The sequence below is a fragment of the Giraffa tippelskirchi genome, chromosome 4 (genome assembly GCF_054371585.1).
Source record: "Giraffa tippelskirchi isolate mGirTip1 chromosome 4, T2T-mGirTip1v1.2.pri, whole genome shotgun sequence".
Classification (NCBI taxonomy): domain Eukaryota; kingdom Metazoa; phylum Chordata; class Mammalia; order Artiodactyla; family Giraffidae; genus Giraffa; species Giraffa tippelskirchi.
Genome location: NC_137278.1, coordinates 154,321,458 through 154,346,772, shown reverse-complemented (window position 1 = coordinate 154,346,772; position 25,315 = coordinate 154,321,458). Strand labels below are relative to the sequence as shown.

The 25,315-nt window shown below is 38.7% G+C and overlaps 1 long non-coding RNA gene across 1 annotated transcript in view; it reads right to left on the bottom strand.

Moving 5' to 3' along the window:
- Positions 1 to 25,010, bottom strand: part of LOC145544868 (uncharacterized) — a 36,145-nt gene extending 11,135 nt beyond the window's left edge. The window contains exons 1-2 of the long non-coding RNA XR_014081680.1: positions 24,821 to 25,010; positions 9,476 to 9,652 (exon numbers count right to left, since the gene is read on the bottom strand). This is a non-coding gene — a long non-coding RNA (uncharacterized LOC145544868). The remainder of the gene's footprint in view (positions 1 to 9,475; positions 9,653 to 24,820) is intronic.
- Positions 25,011 to 25,315: the final 305 nt, after the last annotated feature.

Genomic DNA, 25,315 nt, shown 5'->3' with positions numbered 1-25,315 from the left:
CTGAATTGTGGCCTTCCTAGCATCACTCATGCAGTTCACCTCTGCTAATTTACCTTGACTTTTAACTTTTTTACCTTCAGGAATGAAGGTTTTCTGTTCAAGGACTGATAGAAGCCAATGTGTCTAGAGCAACAGGAATGAAGGGGAGATGCTTAGGATATGGTGTTAGGAGAAAAGTGGGAGCCAGAGCACACAGGTCTTTGGAGTAATTTGGACCGTATGTAAATGAAATTGAAAGTCATTGCAGGGTTTTTATTTGATTTGATTGCATTTAACCATTTTTGTCTGCTGTTGTAGATAATGTACTGTAGAGACTGGGTGGAGGCAGAGGAGGCTCTTGGAGTAGTTGGGGCAAGGGAAGCAGGAATTTACACTGGTGTGACCATACTGGAGATGATGAAAGTAGATGAAATTCGAGTACATTTTGGAGGTAGGATTTTTTAATAGATATTTTTTAAATTAATATGTATATAATTCTCTAATACCATATACAAAAATAGAAAAGTGGATTAAAGATCTAAATGTAAGACTGAAAACCATTAAACTCCTACTGGAAAACATAGGCAGACACTCATTGACATAAACCACAGCAATATTTTAAAAAATCTATCTCCTAAAGCAAAGGAAATTAAAGAAGAGATGAATAAATGAGACCTAATTAAACTTAAAAGCCTTTGCACAGGAAAGGAAACTAACAACAAAACAAAAAGACAATCTATTGAATGGGAGAAAATATTTGTAAATGATGTGACTGATAAGAGATTAATATTCAAAATATGTAAACAGCTCATACAACTGAACATTGAAATCCAAGCAACCCAATTAAAAACGGGTGGAAGACCTGGACAGACATTTCTCCAAAGAAAACACGCAGATGGTCAACAGGTACATGGAAAGATGTTCAATATTGCTAATTACAGGGAAATGAAAGTCAAAACCACACTGAGGAATCACCCCACACCTGTAAGAATAGCTATCATCAAAAAGAACACAGAAAATAAATGATGGCAAGGATGTGCAGAAAAGGGAAACCTCATACACTATTGGTGGGAATGTACACTGTGCAGCCACTGTGGAGAACAGTGTGGAGGTTTCTCAAACAACTAAAAATAGAACTACTGTATGACCCAGCAATTCCACTCCTGGGTATATATCCAAAAAAGAAAAAAAAAAAAAAAGAAACACTAATTTGAAAAGATACACGCACTCTAATGTTCATAGCAGCATTATTTATAATTGCCAGGATATGGGAGCAAACCAAATGTCCAGTGACACATGAATGGATAAAGAAGATGTGGTACATATTTACAATGAAATATTACTCAGCCATAAAAAGAATGAAAATTCGCCATTTACAACAACGTGGATAGACTTGGAGAGTGTTATCCTAAGTGAAATAAAGACACGTATTTCATGATATCACTTACGTGTAGAATCTGAAAGCTACAGCAGGGCTTCCCTGGTGGCTCAGTGGTAAAGAATCCTCCTGCCAACGTAGGAGACATGAATTCGATCCCTGATCCAGGATGATCCTACATGCAGTGGGGCAACTAAGCCTGTGTACCACAACTATTGAGCCCAAGCTCTAGAGCCTGCAAGCTGCAACTATTGAGCCCACGCGCCACAACAGTTGAAGCCCACATGCTCTAGAGCCTGTGCTCTGCAACAAGAGAAGCCACCACAATGAGAAGCCTGTGTGCCATGCCTAGAGAGGAGCCCCCGCTCGCCAGAACTAGAGAAAGCCCGTGCGTGGCAGTGGAGACCCAGCACAGCTAAAAATAAATAAAATAAAATCACACACACACACACAAAATGACAACAAACTACAGAATATAACAAAAAAGAAAGTCTTACAGAAAACAAACTAGTGGCTACTAGTTGGGAGAGGGAAGGGGGTTGGGACAATATAGGGTTGAAAATTAAGAGGTACAAACTCTTAGGTATAAAGTAAGCTACAAGGATACATTGTATAACACAGGGAATATAACCAACATTTTGTAAAAACTACAAATTCAGTATAACCTTTAAAAATTGTGAATTACTGTGTTGTATACTTGAAACAATATTGTACATCAACTATATCTCAGTTTAAAAAAAAGAAAAGTTATGGATACAGTAAGTATTAAATAGCACAGTTATTGGCATGTAGCAAGTACCCAGTAAATCATGGTTACTACTGGGCTGGCCAAAAGGTTAGTCTGGGTTTTTCTGTAACATCTTATGGAAAAACCCAAAAACACTTTTTTTGCCAACCCATTGTTATGATCACCATTAGCCCTCTACTTCTGAGAGATGACGTTATAGTACTAACAGTCGTGAATGATCAGCTGCCTACTCTACACTTTATTCTTTGTCTCTGTAGCCCTCACCACTTACTCTACAGAAGCCACTTTCTTAAAGTGACTTCCAAGCTGTTGAATTTAGTGTAATTTTCTTATTTTTCATTCCCTGATAGCTCTCTGAGCCTTTGACTTTCTGCCCCATGCAATTGCTTGACACATGAGATGATATACTCTTCTAATTCTTGCACATCTCCTGGGGCTCTTTCTCTGTGGCTCTTCTGCCTCATCAGTGTAGAGGTGACCCAAGAATCTGATCTCGAGACCCTCATTCTCATATACCAGATTAGTTCTTCATGTCAGTTGCTACCTTTTTCTTCCCAAGTCATGACTTAAAACTAGAAGAGAAGGAAGCTCATCTTTGTCCTTCAGTTTCCCACCAACGATTATAAAAATATATCATTGGAAATCTAGCTGTTACTGCTGCTGCTAAGTCGCTTCAGTCGTGTCCGACTCTGTGTGACCCCATAGACGGAAGCCCACCATGCTCCTCTGCCTATGGGATTTTCCAGGCAAGAGCACTGGAGTTGGCTGCCATTGGAAATCTAAAGAGGCACACAAAACATAACTTTTCAAGAATGGGATTCTTATAGAGAACTCAATTTCTACTGAGGGAATTAGGAAGAGTTTTGAATTTGGCCTAAAATACCCATTCCTAAAATTAATCTTACATGTGCTTTTTTGGGCTAGCTTATATGATATTCATTTCTACATCTTGAATAATTCATGTACCACTGACCAGCACAATGCAATATTTCACTTTAAGCATACATCTACATTTCTTAACTCTGCTCTCAATTCTAATTACGACACTCAATTTCTGTTTCTCTAAGGGAAAAGGAATCCTGCACAGAACTGAACAACAGATAATGAACTCCATTAAGTAGGGCTGACTGAGTAGGTCTGTCTAAGAAGATTTAAGTCTTAATCGAATTTTCTTTCCTGAGTTAGAAGTTTCATAAACTCTTAAATAGGCAAAAGTTTATCCACAGATCTAGGAGCCTTTGAGGTGGGAGACACACAGCTGTGAACTAGAAAGGAGGGAAAGGTTCTTCCCTCCTGCTCGATCCTGGTGTGCACCTGTTTTCTAAACTATCCTTTTCATAAATTGTTTGGAAAAGGGGAAAGAGAAGGGCATATGAGGTGACTGCCTTATCTTGTATCTTAACACATGTTCTCCCAGCACCATGGGAGAGAAGATTCTGCTATGTTTAAAAAGTCAGGAGATTCACAGAGTGTTTTTGAAAGCCTCTTGAAAAGTGAAAAAAAGCATTTTTCACTCGATCGTGTCCAACACTATGACTCCATGGACTATAGCCTGCCAGATTCCTCTGTCTGTGGAATTCTCTGGGCAAGAATACTGGAATGAGTAGCCATTCCCTTCTCCAGAGGAATCTTCCTTATCCAGGAATCGAACCTGGTCTCCCACATCACAGGCAAATTCTTTACCATCTGAGCCACCAGGGAAATCCTCTTAGGAGACATGATATACTGAGCTGTGCTGAGGAGAAGCAGGGAGAAGGAAAGCTATCCACATAGTTTCCTCCCCGGATTTCTGCTTTGGGCACAAGTTTCAGGGTGCTGCAGTAGAAGAGGAGGTCAGGCAGCTTTTTGTCAGGTAGCAAAGGAGAAAGAATTTCTTTCTCTGAAAAGTGGGGGCCTGAACAGGAGTGTCCTCATGGCACGTAATAGATACTTCGTAATGGTTGAATCAATGAGCAAATGGGAAGAAATGGTTCTTTAACTTTAATTTTCAGAAACATTGAGGCTGTCAGTGCTTACTGGTCTTGACTTGATTGGTGTTACAGTCAATAATCTGAAAGTGATGGGTTTAAAAGGAAGTGATTGCTCTTTTTCCTTCCATCTCACTGCCCTTTCTGATCAGATTTTCAAACTACTCCATTGTGAAAAATTTCTGGCTTCTAGAGCTCTCTATATTAGATCCTTTTATGAGGACAAGGAACTCTCTGATGTTGTTTATTCACTTGTATCTTTATTTCCTATTCCTAAGACCCTGCCCAGTCTTCTATATACAGCTATATTCATGTTTTCTGTGATCCTTTTGTTTCTATATTTTGTAAAATATGAGTTATTTTGTGTGCATAGATTTATAATTGGCATTGTATTGTGCTACAAATCATCTGGCTATTATTATTATTTTAATTTTTTTCCTCTGCATACTATGCTCTACTGTATGACTGAGTGAACATCTAATACCTAGCTTAAATTGCTGCACAGTCCTCCTTGGGGACTACATTGCATTAACTCCCTCCTCAGTGTTGGACACCAGATTGCCATTGACATCCCACTCCAGAAATGGTGGTGTGGTGAGCATCCTGGTGCTTGTCCCCTTATGGCCATGTGGGATTAATAACACATATGTGCAAAATTTTATATTGAACTTAACTATCGGCAGTCCCTTCCTCCCCAGGATTGCTCTGCAGTCTTTCTCCCCACCAGCAGTGATAAGGGCTCCTACATTCTGCCCTGGTGTTTCTGCCAGCTTGGCATTATCTACCTCTCTCCTTTTTGCTAGTCCAATGGCTCTAAAGTGATATCCCATTATAGCTTTAACTTACACTTTTTAACAACTCTTCTTTTTTTTTAGCTGTGCTAAGCAGCTTGAGGGATCTTAGCTCCCAGACCAGGGATTAAACCCCAGGCCCTTGGCAGTAAAAACACCAAGTCCTAACCACTGGACCACCAGGAGAGTCCCTACATTTTAAAATTAACGTATTTTCCACAAATGGTTTCTCTTTATATGTGGGCTTTTTATATTTCATTTTCTATAAATTGAACATTTCTTTTTCTTTTTGCCTATTCTCTGTTGGAATTACGGTATTCTCCTTGTTGATTACAAGAATCTCATGTCAGTGTCAGACATTGCTAATATATTTTTTTCCAAATTTGTCATATCTCTGTTAACTTGGTCTGTGACATTTTTTGTTGAACAAAAATCTTTAATTTTTATAAAATCAAATTTATTATTTTGGCCTTATACTTTATACCTCTGCGATAAAAAGCTTTATTAAAATATTTTATGACAATAATAAAAGGATCAGAGAAAATGTTTTTGATAGTTTTATGTCAAACAACAAACTGCAGAGTTGAACATGAATCTCTTCTAATGGCATTAGTCTTCTCCATTACTATGAGTGACTGAAGATTTCTATAGACCCAAGTGGAGAATAAGTGCTTGCGGCATGTGTTAAAGAGCTTTCTCACCTAAGTGGAGAAGGTCTTTTGAAGAAATACTCTTATTTCCCATAAGCTCCAGATAGCTGACTCAGGGTTGCCTGGCAAAGAAGCTTGGGCCTGCACAGGGACTGAAAGTTTTAAATGCCGCTGTGTCCTCATACAGCCTCCCCTGAGTGACTTCATTTTTTGCATCCAGTCTTATTAAAGAGAGATAATCAGAAAAAGACTGCACTGTGAACGTTCCCACAGTGGTTTATACTTACTAGAATTTTTTGTATCAATTGTTATGGATTGAATGTTTGTATAAGCCACAAATTCATATGTTGAAATCTTAACCCTCAGGATGATGATATTAGGAGGTAGGGATTTGGAAAGGTGGTTAGGTCATGAGGATGGAGCCCTCATGAATAGGATTAGTATCCTTACAAAAGAGATGCCATGGAGCTTCCTTACCAGCACCTGACCATGCTGGACCCTTATCTCAGACTTCTAGCTTCCCCGTCTATAATATTCTGTTATAAGCTTGAACTGATAAGATACCAGTCATTCACTCAGCCAGAAAAAAATGTAGATTGATCTCCAAGGAAACTGGTTGGTGGACAAATTCAAATTTTATCCACAGTTGCAATGAGGGGTACAATTATGTGATGTAGAACATTGAATGTATATCTATTCAAAGCCTCAGAAATTTACCTTATTTGAAAATAGGACTATTGAAGATGTCATTGGTTAAGGACCTTGAGGTGAAATTATTCTGGATGTAGGGTAGAGCCTAAATCCAATGACTTGAGAAGAGGACTCAGAGACCCACATGAGAAGGTGGCCATGTGAAGATGGAGGTAAAGACATTGTTACAAGTAAAGGATGCCAGGAGCCACCAGAGGCCGGAAGAGAAAAGGAGGGACTCTTCCCCAGAGCCTTCAGAGGAATTATGGCCCACTGAAATGTTGATTTTTGACATCTGTTTTTCAGAACTATGGGGGAGTAGATTCCTATTGTTTTAAGCCAGCAACTATGTGGTAATTTGTGACATCAGCTTTAGGAGACTAATACAGGTGGAATGATGACATGGTAAATTTTCAGGCTGCAGATATCCATTGGTTACTGGACCAGAATGAGGAGGTTCTAGAGACTTCTGAGTAACCCACCTGTTAAGAAAGTTCTTTCTGTTACAATTATTGCCCTTCAGAAAGTTGCCTGGTTTTGAGGTAAAGACTCTAACACCCAAGGTCCTCTCAAGTGATGGGCTAATTCTCCACTATTTAAATCAGAGACTTTGGCCATAATTTAACTCCAGCTTCACCCAATGCTCCAGCATCCCATCTGGGAGATGATCCCCAGATTTCTCTCTTCATATGAACCCTTCTCTTTCTTTTCCTCTCTGGGGTATTTAAGTGGCAGTGAAGGTGAGGAGAGAAAAAAATCTAGGGGACAAACCTTATGTGATCCTTGGGGAAGGAGTTTACACAGAAGCATCCCAGGGACACCATTAATTTATGCGGCAGTTATTTATTGGAAAGTATGGAAGACTGAGTGGATTTTCAGCATTTAAAACACTATCTGGTCTTTATGAACATCTGGCACAATTTTCCAAAAGTCTTCAGGGAAAGACTTCTGGGCCCACCCTACTTCCTCACCACAGCCCTGGCTCAGTCTTTAGTTTCAGCTCTTCCTTCATGGAGCATTCTCCCCTGGATCCTCGTTGAGCTTGTAGTGCTGGCAGCAGCCTGCCTCTTCTAGCCAGCCCGGAAGTCTTGCCCCATACTTCCCAATCTTTCCTGGGAATTCTGTTCCTTCTTTCTCCTCTCCTTTGATGGTATTAGGCCTTTCCTTTTAAGATGATTTTTCACCCTTTATTTTCCTGATTAATGTACCCTAGGGCACAAGAGCCAGGGTTATATAATGCCTAAAACCATGGACTTTGGAGTTCTATGATCTGGGCTTGAATTCCTGCTCTGTCACCTGCTATGTGCTATCTTAAGACAAATGCTTAACACTGCCAAAGAGATCTTTTCAATGGTAACATAGACCTAAGAACTGAACTGAACAACACAATGCCTCATAGAGTGCTCCTGAAGATTAAATGAGATGCATGCAAACGCTTAGCAGGCAGATCCTGGCGTGGTGCCAGATACTTAAAATAATAGCTGCTACTCTCATATGTTGCCTCTTTTCTACATATTTTGTCAAATGTATTGTTCAGTCCTCTTATTTGTTGTTTATCTTTAAATACACCTTCATTATCCTTCTACTAGGTCCCCAATCAGAGATACTTGATATTTATTTGCAAGGTAAAGGCAACTTCCCATCTTCCTCTGAGTAATCCTTATCCTTTTGTTTGTTTGTTTGTTTTTGTTACTGCTCACATCTGAGGCCTCTCATGTATATTTTCACCTGGAAATAAATGCCTTTGCTGTGGAGCTGTTCTTTTGATTTGACACTAACTTTTATGCAGAAAGGTGTTTTATGATTGTCTTCTCCAGTGTAAAAGAGCAGAGACATAAATTAGACCTCAAGAGCAACCTTGTTCCCAATGCACACCAAAACAAACAAGCAAATCGTAAATCTATAACTTGCTTGGGTTGGTAAAGACCAGGCTCTGTACTTAAATTCCTCTTGTGTTTCAAAACCTTCAGAAATGTTAAATGAGTAAACTCTCATAGCAGCTCTTTCAGACAAGCCTTTACTTAAACATAGTTTCACTCATGATATTTGAACCCAAGTCTGTCCAGAGACTCACTGGCTGTCCTGTGATCCTGTCCCAGAGTTATGCCTCTCCTCTCCAAAGAAGGCCTGAAGAGATGCTGGAGGCAATGGATGGAAGGGCTTGATCAGTGTTCAGTAGGGGAAGGAAAGTCTAATAAACAACATATAGGACTGGGAACCGGGCCAGATCTGAATTCTAATCTTTTTTTAACCTTGTAAGCAGGAAACTTACTAGATGATTTCACTCCTGGAGCTTGTTTATAAAACTGCTTTCTTCTCCCCACAGATTCTACTGCTACAACCTCCTACTCCCATAGGCAAATGGTTGACAGGATCAAGAGACAAAAGCCTAAAGGAGTGGGATGGGGGTGGTTGGGAGGGAGGCTCAAGAAGAGGGGGCCATATAGATAGAGTTATGGCTGATTTGCATTGTTGTCTGGTGGCAACCAACACAACAATGTAAAGCAGTTGGTGTGTGGTGTGTGTGTGTGTGTGTGCTTAGTTGCTCAGTTGTGTCCTACTCTTTATGACCTTGTGGACTGTAGCCCACCAGGCTCTTCTGTGCATGGATTCTCTAGGCAAGAATACTGGATTGGGTAGCCATTCCCTTCTCTGGGGCAAAGGGGATGGTGGTGGAAATCTTCCCTACCCAGGGATCGAACCTGGGTCTCCTGCATTGCAGGTGGGTTCTTTGCCATCTGAGCCACCAGGGAAGTCCAAAGCAATATCCTCCAATAATAATAAAAATAATACATCAAATATGGGAAAAAAGAGACAAAGACATGCAGCAGCAGCATGAGGGCAGGATCTGTGTTTTTTGTCACTGTTTATCCCTGGTCCCTGTGTGTGTGTGTGTGTGTGTGTGCTCACTAGTGCATTTGTGCACATTTGTCTTCATTTCTCTCGCTCTATCTCTCTGCTTATTGATCCTGTATCTGACATTTAACTCTCCAATATTCATTCAATCAATGCCTATAGACAGGGTACCACTCTCTGTGGGAGGCTCTGCTGTCCACCAGGAATTCAGATAAAATAGGAGAAGAAATATCCCCTTCAATTCTTAATGAACTATTAGAAAAAAAAATCTTTGGCTTTATTTTATTTCTTTGCTTTTTATTATAATATTTTTAGGCATGCAAAAAACGTGGAGAAAAGAGTGAAACAAATTTCAATGCACATATTACCCAAGTTCAAAATGGATTAGCAAATGGCTAATCTTGTTTCCTGTTTACCTTGATCTCCTGCTTTGTCGTCCCTTGCTGCCCACACATCTGCACTAGATGATTGTAAAGGTGATCCCAGGCACTATGTGAAGAGAGAGTGCTTGTCTTGTCAGTGCTCCTTCTTTGGGGGCCTTAGCAGTACCAAATTCTTGCCTTCATGTCTTGGATTTTGAAAACTGCAGAGGGCTGATGAGAGACCCTCAGTCAGACCAGGCCTCCAGAAGACCCCAGTTATCCCCAATGCTTTTGGTTTCAGAGAACCCTGCGCCTCCAGCAAATTATGGGGACAGGGCAATGGCCTTGGGTTGGGCGTGGGGTGGGACATGGCTAATGACTGCCCTGCTCTACTGTGTGTAGGAGAGCCCAGGAGGGCTGCTCTGCCTGGCCAGATGCTGTGGCTCCTCCTGGCCTTCCTCCCAACAACCTCCCAGCTCCTGTAGGATTAAGTTTGACTCAAAGTCTCAGGTCCATGCTGACGTGGATTCTGGGCCTTTGACATTTGTGAGCTTTTTTCTCATTTTGTCAGTAAGACCATGGTGCTTGAGCTTGAGGTCAATTCAACAGGGAGAGAGCTTGAGAAATAAGAGTGTGACAGTAATAAACAGTAATAATAATAATAATAAATCCAATTCTTATTGAGTTTACTACGTGCCAGGCACTGTTCCGAGTCTTTTACGTGTACTCCTTTGTCAAAACCATTCTATAAGGTAGGTAGTAGTTTATTCTCAAGACAAAAAGAGTTTAGACAACTTGACTGAGGTCATGTTGTAGAAAGAGGCTGAGCTGGAACACAGACCCAGCCAGCCTAGTTCTAGAGCCCTTCTTCTTCGCTGTAGGTTTTTGGGGATCTTGTGAACAACCATTAAGCCTCTAGGGTGAAAGCCCATGACAAATAAAAGGTAAAGACAAGGTTAAGAGAAGGACATATAAATAACTGAGTAACAGTGGATCTAATAGAAACAAATGTACCATATTAATGCAAGATGTTACTAATGAAAGAAACTGTGTGGGGAATAGGGGGACTCTGTTCTTTCTGTGTAATTTTCTTGCAAACCTAAAGCTGCTCTAAAAAAAATAAAATCTTTAAAAAAGTGGGATCTTCCCAAGATAATATTGAATGAGTCGGCACAGCTAACATGGCTGAAAGTGGAAGTTGGAAAATTAAAACTTTTATGTTTAAATACTCTTGAGAGTGATTCCTCAAAATCCTGATTATGTACCACTTATAATATATTATAGGATAAAATGAGGTTCATGTATGTGAAAGCACTTTGTTAGTGGATAAGCTTCATTCTTCTGCTGATTTATATTTGCCTTTTTCTTGGGCTTGTGTCTTTCTTTTCTTTTGTGGTTTCCTGTTTCCTACAAGTATTTCCTGCCAAGTAAATCTTCATGTGGCTGAAAACTTGTTCCGTGTGTTCTGTGTTGAACCTGTATTTTTATTTCTGACATCATCCTTGCCCAAAGCATCTCTATCCCAGAGTGACTGTAAGGAATATCTGCTGTTCCCACTGCTGCTGATATCTGCACGTATTATTATCAGAACTGGAGATCAAGTTGAGTGTGCACCTGGGTTAGTATGAACAGTGTGGATTTCCATGCAGGACTCTGCTTCCCATGCATTTTCATGAATATGAATAGGTAGCCATTGCCCTGTGATTGTTGACTCATGCATTTCTATTTTTCTTATAAAGAAAATGGCTTATTGGGTAGCTTATGTTTTCTATTTTCCTTGGAGCTATGAGAACTAAGAACTGAGATATTTGGATGAGAGCACTATAAATAACAGAATAAATATTCCCTAAAACAGTTCGGTGTCTGATTTTTGCTCATCTGCATGACCCAAGGGGAAATCATGAATGACCCTAAGTAGGTACATCAAAGTTTTTACTCAGCTGGATCATTCGCCTTTTATGAGTAGATTATAAAATCACAAGGCAGAACTTTGACATCTTCATTCAGTTTTATAGCTCTGTGTAGATGGTGCTCAATAAATAATAAAGACAATACTGCTCAATTGATAAAAATAGATTTTACTACACAGAAAGCATTTGGGAATCAAAGACTGAGTCACAATTTATCTGATATATTGTGATTCAATCATATTTGAGAAAGTTTAGCTGTGGGAAATTGCTAGAACTCTAAAAGCAACAAGTACCCATTTTTCCTTACTAGCTTTGAGGAGCATGTAAAATAATTTAAGAATAAAATCAAAACAAGGGGAAATTTAGGCTCACTTATTTGCTAAAAGATAAAGAACATAGTCAGAGGTATAATTTAGGAGAAACAAAAGCATGATGTTTGAGAGTATACAGACTTTTGAGAATTGTTTCCAGGTGCTACAAGTGAGATTGAAAGCTGTTTCTAGATGTTAAACCACAAGATTTGTTTTACCCATTGTTTGTGAATGCATGTGCCATTATGTGAATGGAACACAACTGCCCCTTTGGGAAGACTCTCAGATACCCTGGGACATATCTTTTCTGTTCTCTGTTTCTTACCTAGGAATCAGTACGACTCTGGAAACCACCAAAATCTGAATATGTATCTTAAAAACTCAGATTTTCCAGATGAGGCTCCTTTCCAAACTGTAATCAAGATTGCCTGGCCTCTGTCCTCAGCTATACTTTCCTTTGCTTTTTCTATCTATGAATCTTGTTATCCTCTCCTAAAGGAACCCCATCTCTATGCTCTGAGGCATCTGGTCGTAGCTTGAGTTCCTGGCTTCCCTTCCACTTATTTTACCTCTGTCTCTTCTCACTGCCATCCTCACAGACTTTCGTCTGTGACCCTTCCTGTATCTTTGCTCAGTAGGTGTCTCTCAATGGATCTACCCAATTTTTATCAAACTTTGTTACCTTCTCTGGGATTTCAAATGCATAGGTCACTTACATACATGTGAATGTAACTGGCAGAAAATAAGTCAGAACTCATTGATTCTGTTGCTCTTAGTCAAACATATGTGATCAATTTCCATTGTATATTAGGTTTATAAGATTAGACAAGATGTAGTCTCTCTTATCTGCTCACCATGTATAATGGGCATTGGATTTTAGCCTCTGTTTTATGAGGGATTCCTTAGTGGCTATTTATTTTCTTTCTTTGAAAAGATTAACATGAAGACTCATTCCATTAGGACAAAATGCTTCTCACACAGCACCACCTGGACCCTCTGGGCTTTGTTCTGTTGGGAACTTGAAGCCTTGGCCTTAGACTCCTTCCTATCAAGTTTGAAAATACTAAATAACCTTTCTATGTGCTTATCTTTTTATTAAGCATTCACTCTATCTACACAATAATCCAACAAGGAAACTATTGTAAGTTTTCCCTCATACTATACATAAGAAAATTGAGTGACAAGGAGGTCAATTAACCAGTCCAATGTCACCCAGCCCCATAAAATGCTGGAGTCATGACTAAAATCAGATGGCCCAGCACTAGCAACCTTGCTCTTGACTCCTCACTGTCCTGTATCTGATGTGGTTTATGTGGCTTATGTCTTAATGTGAACCTCTGAGGCTTAGATAGAAGATGTGATGCACTGCTCAAAATGAACCCGGATGCTTAGTGGAGATGCCAAAGGGAAAGCAAGTTTGAGTCTCTCATAATATCAGTCTCTGCCTCTTTTAACCAAACCAAATCAATATGCAATCCAAGGAAAAAGAATGTGCTTGCTATGCAATGTATCGTCAAAAGAATGTCAAGAATTCTATTCCAACACACTGGTGCCTGAGACCTTCCTTTATAGAAATTTCAGAGCCCCCTCTGTTTGGTTTATAACAGTTTCAAAGGTTACAGATGGTCTCATTGCTCTAAAAATAAATATCTGGTGGATCTTTGAAACTCAAAACTCGGCCATTTCTTCATGTACTTTTGATTAATGGATTCATGAAAGTCACATAAAAATCAGCTTCTAAAGGCTTAGCATCTTTGATTAATATTGAATTTAGGCACTTGCCTATTTCTTCATTTATATGACAAATTTTTAACATCTGAGAAAAACTTCTAATAACTTTGTGTCAGTTCCTTCTTGAAAAGTTCAAAGCCGAAGCAGGTAGCAGCAGCATTAGACTACAGTAATGAAAAAACCCAAGTAATTAATCCTTCCTTTGACAGACACACTGGCATTCATCCAAGGAAAGGGAAAAACTTTCCTTAGAAAACAGTTTGATATCACAACTTATGCTTATCCCAATTAATAGCCTCTTTGGGAAAGTGAGAGAAATCGGTCAGTTGAGTCTGACTCTTTATGACCTCATGAACTGTAATCTGCCAGGTTCCCCAGTCCATGGGATTTTCCAGGCAAGACTATTGGAGTGGGTTTCCATTTCCTTCTCCAGGGGATCTTCCCAACCCAGGGATCAAACCTGGGTTTCCTGCACATCAGGAAACTGAACTCTTTACCGTCTGAGCTACCAGGGAAGCAAGCACAGAGCAAAAAAGATTATTAGTGGAATGCTCAGACTCTTTCTTTGCCAGCTGCAAGTGAAAGGCTGAATTCTCCATGTACTGAGATTGAATTTTCAGAGTGGTCTTTCTGAGTTCCGAGATTATTTGCTTTCAGATATCCAAATTTTTCTTTTCATGCATTATTTATGAGCTACCATATTGTGTACAACTCTCAGGGGCCCAACAAGGCCTCTACTCATTGACTGATTCCACATCATGTCAAATATCGCAACTAATGTATCTGCTTTATTTCGAAATAAAAATGTTCTTTTTGTGTAATTTTCAGTTGGTGATGTAGGCCAATACCTTCAGCTATATAGAAAAAAAACGTGCTTATGTGTGCACACACATGCACCCATGGCCAGCTTCTTACATGCTTTTATGGTGGTGCCCCAATCTCTGAACTATGAAAGGTAAATAAAAGAATAAACTGGTCGTGTTTACAATAGTGAAGGCCTCTTATTTTTCTTGTTAATTATGAATAGCATATCAATATACAGTAAATTTATTACTAGTTATTCCTGGAGAAAAACAAATGGACACAATTAAAATATATCATTTTTTATTATCAATGAATAGTATATGCTATATTAGCATTTTTAAGAAAAGCAGCAGTCATTAGTTAAATGAACCAATAACAAAATTGAGAGTGGAAATGCCCACAAGCTTATTCTACTAAAGTTGATCCAGGTTAGCCAGGGCATTGATACCTACACACCTGACTGACCATATCTGGAATCTTTTTTTTTCTACGAAGACCAAGTTGACAAGAAAATCCTAGACTATATTGTAACTTAGTAGCTAAAAGAATTGCATTCACTTGGAAAAAGATAATTGATAACAGCATCCAACTGAAAAAAATTATGTCTGTATTGAATATCTCCTATAGATATCTGTAAGTATTATAAAGGATGTCCAGATGAAGACATCACAGTCTTTAAGCTCTGAGGAGGAGAATTGACATCCTAATTCATTATGGTGATCAATTTGAATACTAACTCTGTTGACTTGGGGTTTTCACATAGGCTCTTGCCTCTGCTCAGAACTGACTCTTTTCCTGGTATTTCTAAGGGTATTTCATTTCCCTCTTAGAGTGGATGGGATTTTATTACACAGGCGTTGGCTTGCTGGACATTTGCTTGATGATGCACTCTACTTTTTCACACCTGGGGGTTAGAATTCTGACCTTATGTGTTTCATATGTATATGGGCCCTGGGCTCTGATCCTTGAGGAGTTTTATTCTGCATTTTTTGGTGGGAAGAGTAACTTTCTATTTGGGATCTGAAATAAAAACAAATCACCCACTGGCAGAGCAATAGATGTCAGGATACTTCCATTGTAAAGTCATTAAATTGCTCCATCTCACCCAAATCTCAGAGATTCAGTGTTCATTGTTTCAACTGTTTCACCTCCACCATCATGTAGACTGTACAAGGATTTGTGTCTGCTTCTTTAGTTGTTTAAGCTAGAATTCTAAGTATATTTCCACTAGACTAGGTCTATCCATGCATGATGCACTGATTTAGGGGCATGAAGAATATAATAAACTTCCTCTTACTTTTTAAAATTTCAGGTTGATTATGTAAAATTCTCAAATCAGAAATAGCAACAAATGCTTGAATTGATATTTCTACAAAAGTAAAAGTCTTGTAAACAAAATTACCCATCACAGATATATGTAAATTTTTATATGTTTGCTTATACCTGGTGTACAGGTTTGAGAATCTGTGATAAAGAACCCGCCTGCCAATGCAGGAGATGCAAGAGATGCAGCCTTGATTGCTGAGTTGGGAAGATCCCCTGGAATAGAAAATGGCAACCCACACCAGTAGTCTCACCTGGAAAATCCCATGGATAGATGAACCTGCAGGGTTACAGTCCATGGGGTCACAAAGAGTCAAACACAGCTGAGCGTATACAGCACATATGTGGTATACATTCCTGAAAAGACTCCCAAAATAAGTGAGTTGTTTAAATTAGAAAGTTTAGTACAAAAGATTGGCTAAGATATATGTGGAAAATACTAATTATTTGAGTTAAATTATTTTGAAAATATAAGACACTACTAAGGATAGTTTCAGAAAAGTTTTCTTTTTTAAATAATGATTTTCAAGCATGCTGGTTAATCAGCCTGGCAAGTTATAGATCTTAGCAGCTTAAGTGAAAAGCAGTTCTATTAGTGGTGAATTTTTTCTTTTTTTTTTTTTTGTATTTTTTATCTCAATGGATAAAAAGTGAACATTTCCTAGTTTAGCCAATGAATATTTATCTGGGTTCCTGGACTAGTAAAGTTCAAACCACTGATTCATATTTCACATCTTCTTCAGCTTTGATTCATAAATCTTAAGTTTCCCTAATTGCTAGTGGGTAAAGATGCCTATAGAGAGCCATATTCTTAATGATGGAAAATTTTTCTGGTAAATTAGGTGTCAAAACTTGGTGAAAGTTTTTGCATTATCATGGAAGATAGATATGGTATTTAAATAAATGTGTTTATGGAGAAGGGAAAAGGTCTTCAGGTACACTCTAGACTTTTGAAATTGATTTTTGAGCCAAAGCCGTACTTGAAAGGACAAGGGCCTTTGAAAGTAAGCTTTATTTTGTTTTCAAATCTCAAAACCAGAAAATTGCTTACACAAAGACACTAGAGATTCCTCAGTGAACAGACACCAGGAGAGGTAACTAGGATTTCTATGAGAGATTTGTGGATATGATTGATGATGGAAGTAAAGTCCGATGCTATAAAGAGCAATATTGCATAGGAACCTGGAATGTTAGGTCCATGAATCAAGGCAAATTGAAAGTGGTCAAACAAGAGATGACAAGAGTGAATGTCGACGTTTTAGTAATCAGCAAACTAAGATGGACTGGAATGAGGAACTTAACTCAGATGACCATTTTATCTACTACTGTGGGCAAGAATCCCTTAGAAGAAAAGGAGTAGTCATCATAGTCAATAGAAGAGTATGAAATGCAGTACTTGGATGCAGTCTCAAAATGATAGAATGATCTCTGTTTCCAAGGCAAACTATTCAATATCACAGTAATCCAAGTCTGTGTCCCGACCAGTAATGCTAAAGAAGCTGAAGTTGAACGGTTCTATGAAGACCTACAAGACATTCTAGAACTAACACACAAAAAATATGTTCTTTTTGTTATAGTGGACTGGAATGCAAAAATAAGAAGTCAAGAAATACCTGGAGTCACATGCAAATTTGACCTTAGAGTACAGAATGAAGCGGGGCAAAGACTAATAGAATTTTGCCGAAAGAACGCACTAGTGATAGCAAATACCGTCTTCCAACAACACAAGAGAAGACTCTACATATGGACATAACCAGATGGTCAATATCGAAATCAGACTGATTTTATTCTTTGCAACCAAAGATGGAGAAGCGTTATACAGTCAACAAAAACAAGACCAGGAGATGACTGTGGCTCAGATCATGAACTCCTTATTGCCAAATTCAGACTTAAATTAAAGACAGTAGGGAAAACCACTAGACCATTCTGGTATGACCTAAATCAAATGCCTTATGATTATACAGTGGAAGTGAGAAATAGATTCAAGGGATTAAATCTGATAGACAGAGTGCCTGAAGAACTATGGATGGAGGTTTGTGACATTGTACAGGAGGCAGGCATCAACACCATCCCCAAGGAAAAGAAATGCAAAAAGGCAAAATGGTTGTCTGAGGATGCCTTACAAATAGCTGTGAAAAGAAGAGAAGAGAAAAGCAAAGGAGAAAAGGAAAGATATACCCATTTGAATGCAGAGTTCCAAAGAATAGCAAGGAGAGATAAGAAAGCCTTCCTCAGCAATCAGTGCAAAGAAATAGAGGAAAACAATAGAATGGGAAAGACTAGAGATCTCTTCAAGAAAATTAGAGATACCAAGGGAACATTTCATGCAAAGATGTGCACAATAAAGGACAGAAATGGTATGGACCTAACAGAAGCAGAAGATATTAAGAAGAGGTGGCAAGAATACACAGAACTATACAAAAAAGATCTTCACGACCCAGATAATCACGATAGTGTGATCACTCACCTACAGCCGGACATCCTGCAATGCGAGGTCAGGTGGCTCTTAGGAAGCATTACTACGAACAAAGCTAGCGGAGGTGATGGAATTCCAGTTGAGTTATTTCAAATCCTAAATGATGATGCTGTGAAAGTGCTGCACTCAATATGCCAGCAAATATGTAAAACTCAGCAGTGGCCACAGGGCTGGAAAAGGTCTGTCTTCATTCTAATCCCAAAGAAAGGCAATGCCAAAGAATGCTCAAGCTATCATACAGTTGCACTCATCTCACATGATAGCAAAGTAATGCTCAAAATTCTCCAAGCCAAGCTTCAACAGTATGTGAGCTGAGAAATTCCAGATGTTCAAGCTGAATTTAGAAAAGGCAGAGGAACAAGAGAGCAAATTGCCAATATCCACTGGATCATCAAAAAAGCAAGAGACTTCCAGAAAAACATCTATTTATGCTTTATTGATTATGCCAAAGCCTTTGACTGTGTGGATCACAACAAACTGTGGAAAATTCTTCAAGAGATGGGAATACCAGACCACCTGACCTGCCTCCTGTGAAATCTGTATGCAGGTCAAGAAGCAACAGTTAGAACTGGACATGCAACAACAGACTGGTTCCAAATAGGAAAAGGAGTATGTCAAGGCTGTATATTGTCACCCTGCTTATTTAACTTATATGCAGTGTTCATCATGCAGAATGCTGGACTGGATGAAGCACAAGCTGGAATCAAGATTGCTGGGAGAAATCTCAGTAACCTCAGATATGCAGGTGACACCACCCTTATGGCAGAAAGCGAAGAAGAACTAAAGAGCCTCTTGATGAAAATGGAAGAGTAGAGTGAAAAAGTTGGGTTAAAACTCAACATTCAGAAAGCTAAGATCATGGCATGCGGTCCTATCCCTTCATGGCAAATAGATGGCGAAACAATGGAAACAGTGAGAGAATTTATTTTCTTGAGCTCCAAAATCAGTGCATATGGTGACTGCAGCCATGAAATTAAAAGATGCTTGCTCCTTGGAAGAAAAGTTATGACCAACCTAGACAGCATATTAAAAAGCAGAGACATCACTTTGCCAACAAAGGTCCATCTAGTCAAAGCTATGGTTTTCCCAGTAGTCATGTATGAATGTGAGAGTTGGACTATAAAGAAAGCTGAGCACTGAAGAATTGACGCTTTTGAACTGTGGTGTTGGAGAAGACTCTTGAGAGTCCCTTGGACTGCAAGGAGGTCCAATCAGTCCATCCTAAAGGAAATCAGTCCTGAATATTCATTGGAAGGACTGATGCTGAAACTCCAATTCTTTGGCCTTCTGATGCAAAAATTGACTCATTTGAAAACACCTTGATGCTGGTAAAGATTGAAGGTGGGAGGAGAAGGGTATGACAGAGGATGAGATGAATGAATGGCATCACCGACTCAATGGACATGAGTTTGAGTAAACTCTGGGTGTTGGTGATGGGCAGGGAGGCCTGGCGTGCTGCAGTCCATGGGGTCACAAAGAGTCGAACACGACTGAGCGACTGAACTGAACTTTCCAGTTATGAAGTATTGTCATGCCTATTTGCTTGACACTCACAGTGCATCATCCATCAGGATTCTGTGAGGGCCCCAGGATTGTCCCTGAATTTGTACTCTCATGGATTTCAGTAGTCCTTGGTTTTGACCTAGTCATTTTTATTCGTTGCTACCATGATGGGCCATTCTTGGTTTGACTTCTGGCTTTCCACCTTCTGTGATTTGATTCCTCCTGTATCAGAAACTCTCATTTCAGAATTTACTTTCTGGATTTTGCTGTCTACATTCATCTTCACTGCTTGCTTTGACTTTTGTATTGAGTTCAACCCCATTTTCAGGCTTCCCAGGTGGCGCTAGTGGTAAAGAATCCACCTGCAAATGACATGGGGTCAGGCAGACCCCCTGGAGGATGGCAAGTCAACCCACTCCAGTATTCTTGCCTGGAGAATCCCATGGACAGAGAAACCTGGCGGCCTACAATCCATCCGGTCGCACAGAGTTGGTCATGACCCAAGCGAGTTAGCACACACGCACACAAGCCTCATTTTCACTGTTAATTCCACATATCCTCCTCCCTGTCAAATTATTGGGGAATACTCAACACTGTAACAATAGAGGGAGATGAGCCTCAAAGTTCTGAGCAGGGACAACAGTTAAAGAAATATGTTCTGATATTTTGAAACACTATGTGAAAAACACAGTATTTCTTTTTATTGACAGATTCTTAAGGATCCCCAAAATATTAATATTTTTCCCCAAGGCAAGATTTAATTCTAAAAATTGTTAATGTAAGGTATTTTGGCAGAGTGATATCTTGATTTGTACATGTACTAGTTGAAAAACTATAATAGGGCTTAGAGAAGGAATAGTGCCAAACTTTGATATTAAAAACAGCCTTGAAGGAAATCTGCCCCATTTTTAGCTTAAATTTAAGGCAGAGTTCTTATTTTCTAATTAATAAATATTTGGTAAGTTTACACTAAGAAAAAAGTTGTTCTAGATACTTTCAATATGGAAGGATACTAAAAATTGTATTTTCTACCTTCAAGAAGTTTACATTTTGTTTGGAGAGACAAAATACAGGCAAAGTAGATTATAAATCAGAAATGAAATTTAAGATTTAAATCATAAATACCTAATATAAAATATGGCATCCTGTATTCAGGATTAATTTTTTTTCACAAGGCCAAATAACACTTCTTTTCATCTTTTTCCATTTAGTCACAAATTTGAGCCACTAAGTTTTATTTTAGACTTCTAGGAGGATAATGATTAAACTGTATGTAAAGTTCTTATTACTAACTTCTAAAACATGAGCTAGTGAATTAATTAACTTACTTTTCAAACTTGAAATTTTTATGGTAGTTTAGGTGTGGTAATGATTAACACATAGATATAAAGTTAAGAATCATATATTTCACATACTTGTTTTAATAACACCCATTATATTATTTTACCTTTATTGTATAATTATAATAGAGAGATATTAGATACCACTTAGGGCTGTGTGGTTTCCATGTAAGGCCCAAGTAATTAGGTTCAAGAGTTGTAAAAAAGAAACAAATCAAAAGAAAGCTGAAGAGCACAAAGATTCCTGACCAGGAAAATGACGTGAATGTAATCCCAAAATTTCAGAAGTAGAAGAAGATTGTTAAGGTTTTTGGCAACAAAATGACTTTGTGACCCTAAGGGAGAATGACTGAAAGATTGAAATATGTCAGCAGAATACGAGGGGACCTCAAGGGAAAACCAACCTTGATGTCATAGGAGACATCTGCTGGTCCACCTCCTTTCACTGGAAACCACTTTGTGCACTTGTCATGGTTATCCATGGAAATGAACTCATTTCCATAATAATGGAAATGAACTTATTTAGGATATGACTCTTTATCTCTACGTGGACAGATTGCAAAACTTCATCCAAGGAGCCATATTTTAAATAAATCACTTAAAATTACAACATCGTTAGACCTAAGAATATCTTAGCTACCAACCAAGTTTGCCTTTGAATAATACCAAAGTGTTTTCTAAACTAAAATTGAGGCAGCCTGTTCATTTTTAGAGTATACATTGCTATATCTTTTTCCTTTTTTTATAAAAAAGAAGGTCAGAATCTTTTAAAGTAACAGGTTAGAAAATGTTTTGATTTGTCCTCTTTCCCACCTTCTCCACTCCTAGGAAATAGGAAAGACTTTATGTACTAACAGTAATATCTATTCATTTCACCTTATGTCAAATGTATTCACAACTCTGCAGCACAAAATAGCATATAAATTACAAAGAAAATGTGTGCTTTCTCATTTATATTCTTATCTTCAAATTCAGACCATCAGCACAAGTTGAAATGTAGAATTTAAAACTGAATGGGACTGTAAGATCACCTCACATTAGGCTTCTTATTTTACAGATGAAGAAGCAAGCCTGAGAGTGACCGGTCCAAGGTCACAGGCTTTGTGAATGGAGCCCTGATTGAGAGGTTTTGACTGTCAGCTCAATCCTGTCTTTATATCACACATCCTTTTAAACCATGGAGGAGAAAACTTCCCCAATGTATCATGCCAACCAAAGCTATTTTCTTAGTTATTTTTCTTTGTCCACAAACATATTTGTAACCTATTAGAGGTCTAATATAAAATGGTGCTAGCAAAGATGTTACTATTCTCTAGAACTTTAAGCATTGCTCTTTCTGCCAGTATATGAGTGGCTACCCTACTGACAGAGGAAGTTTTATATTTGATTATACAAAGATGCTCTCACAATTGGCCATTGTATGCCTTGGGGCACTATGGGGCATAATCATACCCTAAGGTTGGAAGAGGCCTCCAAGAGCATCTTATCCAAGTTTGTATTTTTATATGAATAAAATCTCCCTGAGAGATGCTAAGTGACTGGCAAAGGTAGAGCTGAGTTGACCTCTCCATTCTCTCATTTAAACTTTCCTTTGTGAAGAACAGTCTACATTTATGAGATAGCTACTCAAGGTCAAGGGTACATATGGCCCTGAAACAAAACCCATTGTCTCCCCACATGAGAATCAAACCAATTTCTAGTTTTCATAAGTAGGGTCAAACTTTTAGTATGTCTTACCATAAGACATAGGTACAAGTTAAGAAAGGTTTGGATAATTCTCGGATATCAGTTTCATAGCAAATTTAGGGATGTTAGACATGTTTTGAGGTATTGTAACAGTATTTTGACATGATGTGATCATTAAGAGTAGAGGCACTAACCCAGAATGATTGGATTAAAATGCTGGCTTTGCCACTTTCTAGGGGCATGAATTTAGCTTCTCTGATGCACAGCAGGGGTAAAGTTACTCCCATCTCATGGGGTGGTTGTGAGAATTAGATGAGTTATCCACACGAAATGCTCAGTAGCTTGGCACATGAGCATCTAATTCATGCTTGTTATTGCTATTATTGATGCCTTGGAAGGTAATCAACCCTCTCCCAAGATATCTGCTGGGAAAATAGTGTGACTTTGTAGCAAGGTTGTTCAGTTTAGTTTCTGAAGTTTTCAAGGTGTAGTTCCTCCAATATATGTTGGGTGAGCACTTCTCTGAGATTTTAATTCCTCTGACAAACACACTGGTAATATTGCTTTTTCTGTTTACTTCATGTGGATAGTCGCAAAAATCAAGTGAATTTATGACTGTGAAAATGCTTTCCAAAGAATAAAGCTATTGACAAATGGACATAATTATTTTTATTCTTTTCTGCTGCCTCTGTTAAGAGATACAGCCTGGCTGAACAAAAATTCTAGCTGAGTGTGAGAATTTAAAAATTTCTCACATTTCCTTGTAGATCCAACATTTCCTTGTGGACAACAGTTGGAAGTTGGGTTTGGAGGCCTGGTTAATCAGTTAGTAACATTTACTGAATTCTTAACTCTCCATAGGACACTCTTGTTATTTCTGTTGTTGTTGTTCAGTCACTAAGGCATGTCTGACTCTTTGCAACCCCATGGACTGTAGCACACCAGGCTTCTTTGTCCTTCACTATCTCCTGGAGTTTGCTCAAGCTCATGTTCATTGAGTTGGTGATGCTATTCAACAATCTTATCTTCTGGATGGACACTCTGGACAAAGATTTTACACATAAATTCTAAGGTCTCTGTCATTTAAACAAAAGTTTTACGTAAAGGAGGTATTCAAGAATGTTCCATGATAAAGGACACCAGCTCAGACTGCAATTTCCACATATTGTGCTGTGGGATGTGGCTTCCAAGATGTCAGCTATGACTCTTCCTTCTCTCCCTGTATGTGCTTTCTGCTTCACACATCATGAGATGGATCCCCTCTCCTTGATGTGGGCTGGACTTGGTAACTTTGGAGACCAATAGAATGTAGCAGAAGTGACAAGGACTTCTGAAGCTACTCATTAGCAGACTTTCAGCTTCTTCTTGGATTTCTTAAAACACTCAATCTTGGGGAGCTCCCTTTCAGAATGTGCATGCTGAGGCCACAGGTAGGAGCTGCAATTGGCAGCTACAGCTGAGCTCCAACCTGATATTCAGCAGCAGTGGCCAACCCTGTGAGTGAGCACCTTGAGTTTCCTCCCCAGTCAAGCTTTCAGATGACTCCAGTCTCAGCTGCCCTCTGACTGCACCTGCACAAGAGATTCCAGGTGAGACTGCCCCAGTTAACTCCATTTAGCACATAGAAGCTGAGAGATAATAAATTATTATTTAAAAACGCCAAGTGTTGGGGTTGTTTCCTTTGCAGCAATAGATATATGAAACACACATGATTTTCTTCTGAGGTAATTTTCAAATTGTGAAAATTGGAAAGAAGTGTTTAATAGAAGTCTTTGTGTGCACATTTCAAATTTGATATACCCAGTAGCTAAAAAAGCATTTGGAATGGGAAATGTTTCACTCTCGCTTAAAATAATAAGAAGAAAATTACTGTTATGGGTTGAGAACCTGTTATATGTCTGTCATTCACTGAGTACTTTATACACATCTCAGAGCTGGGTTTAAAACCAAAGTTGTTTAAAAATCTCATTTGGTTTTGTTATACCACTTAGCTCATTATATGTTATCTTCCTTAGAATGTAAAGGATCAGTCCTGATGAATTTAATACTTTCCAGGTAGGAAGTTCTAGACCGTATAAGAAAGCAGCATGGCGAATATTGGATTTTTTACTTGTTTGTTTTTGACAGTTGGCTCAGAACCTGACGCATAATAGGTGCTTAATAAATGGTTGTTAATCAAGATATTTATAACATAACCAGTTTTTCTCTAAAGGTACTATGTAGCTCTTTATCTCTTGATTCTCAGACATTATCTAAACATTTGAGGTCTTTTCTTCCTCATAGATTGGTCGCCAAATTTTAATCATTGTACTTACAATTCAAATTCAACTTTAAAAGTCAGCAAAATTTGTACTGCTTTTCTTTCAATATTTCTGCAATCGTATAGGACTGGCAAGAGCCCTACTTCCTGCTGGACCTCTCCTGCCACCATGTTGGTTTTTGCTCACTCCTTTGACCATTCTGGTCTCCGTGCTCTTTCTCTTAGTCGTTAGGCGTGCTCCCTCTGTGCTTCAGGTTCTCTGCTCCTTCAGGTCTCTGCTCCATATTACATCATCAATGAAGTCTTTATGATCACCCATTTAAAGCAACCAATCCCCCTTCCCTACTACCTAGACTTCTTACCCTGCTTAATTTTTCCCTCATAGTATGCATCATCGTCTGACAAGGTATATGTGTGCTCTTTAGTCCCTTTATTAGAAAGTAATCTCCTCACTGATAGAGACTCGGTTTTGTTCTCTGTTACATTTTCAGCACCAGAAACAGCACCCACATGGCAGGAGCTGAATGAACAGACATTATTGAATGAATGG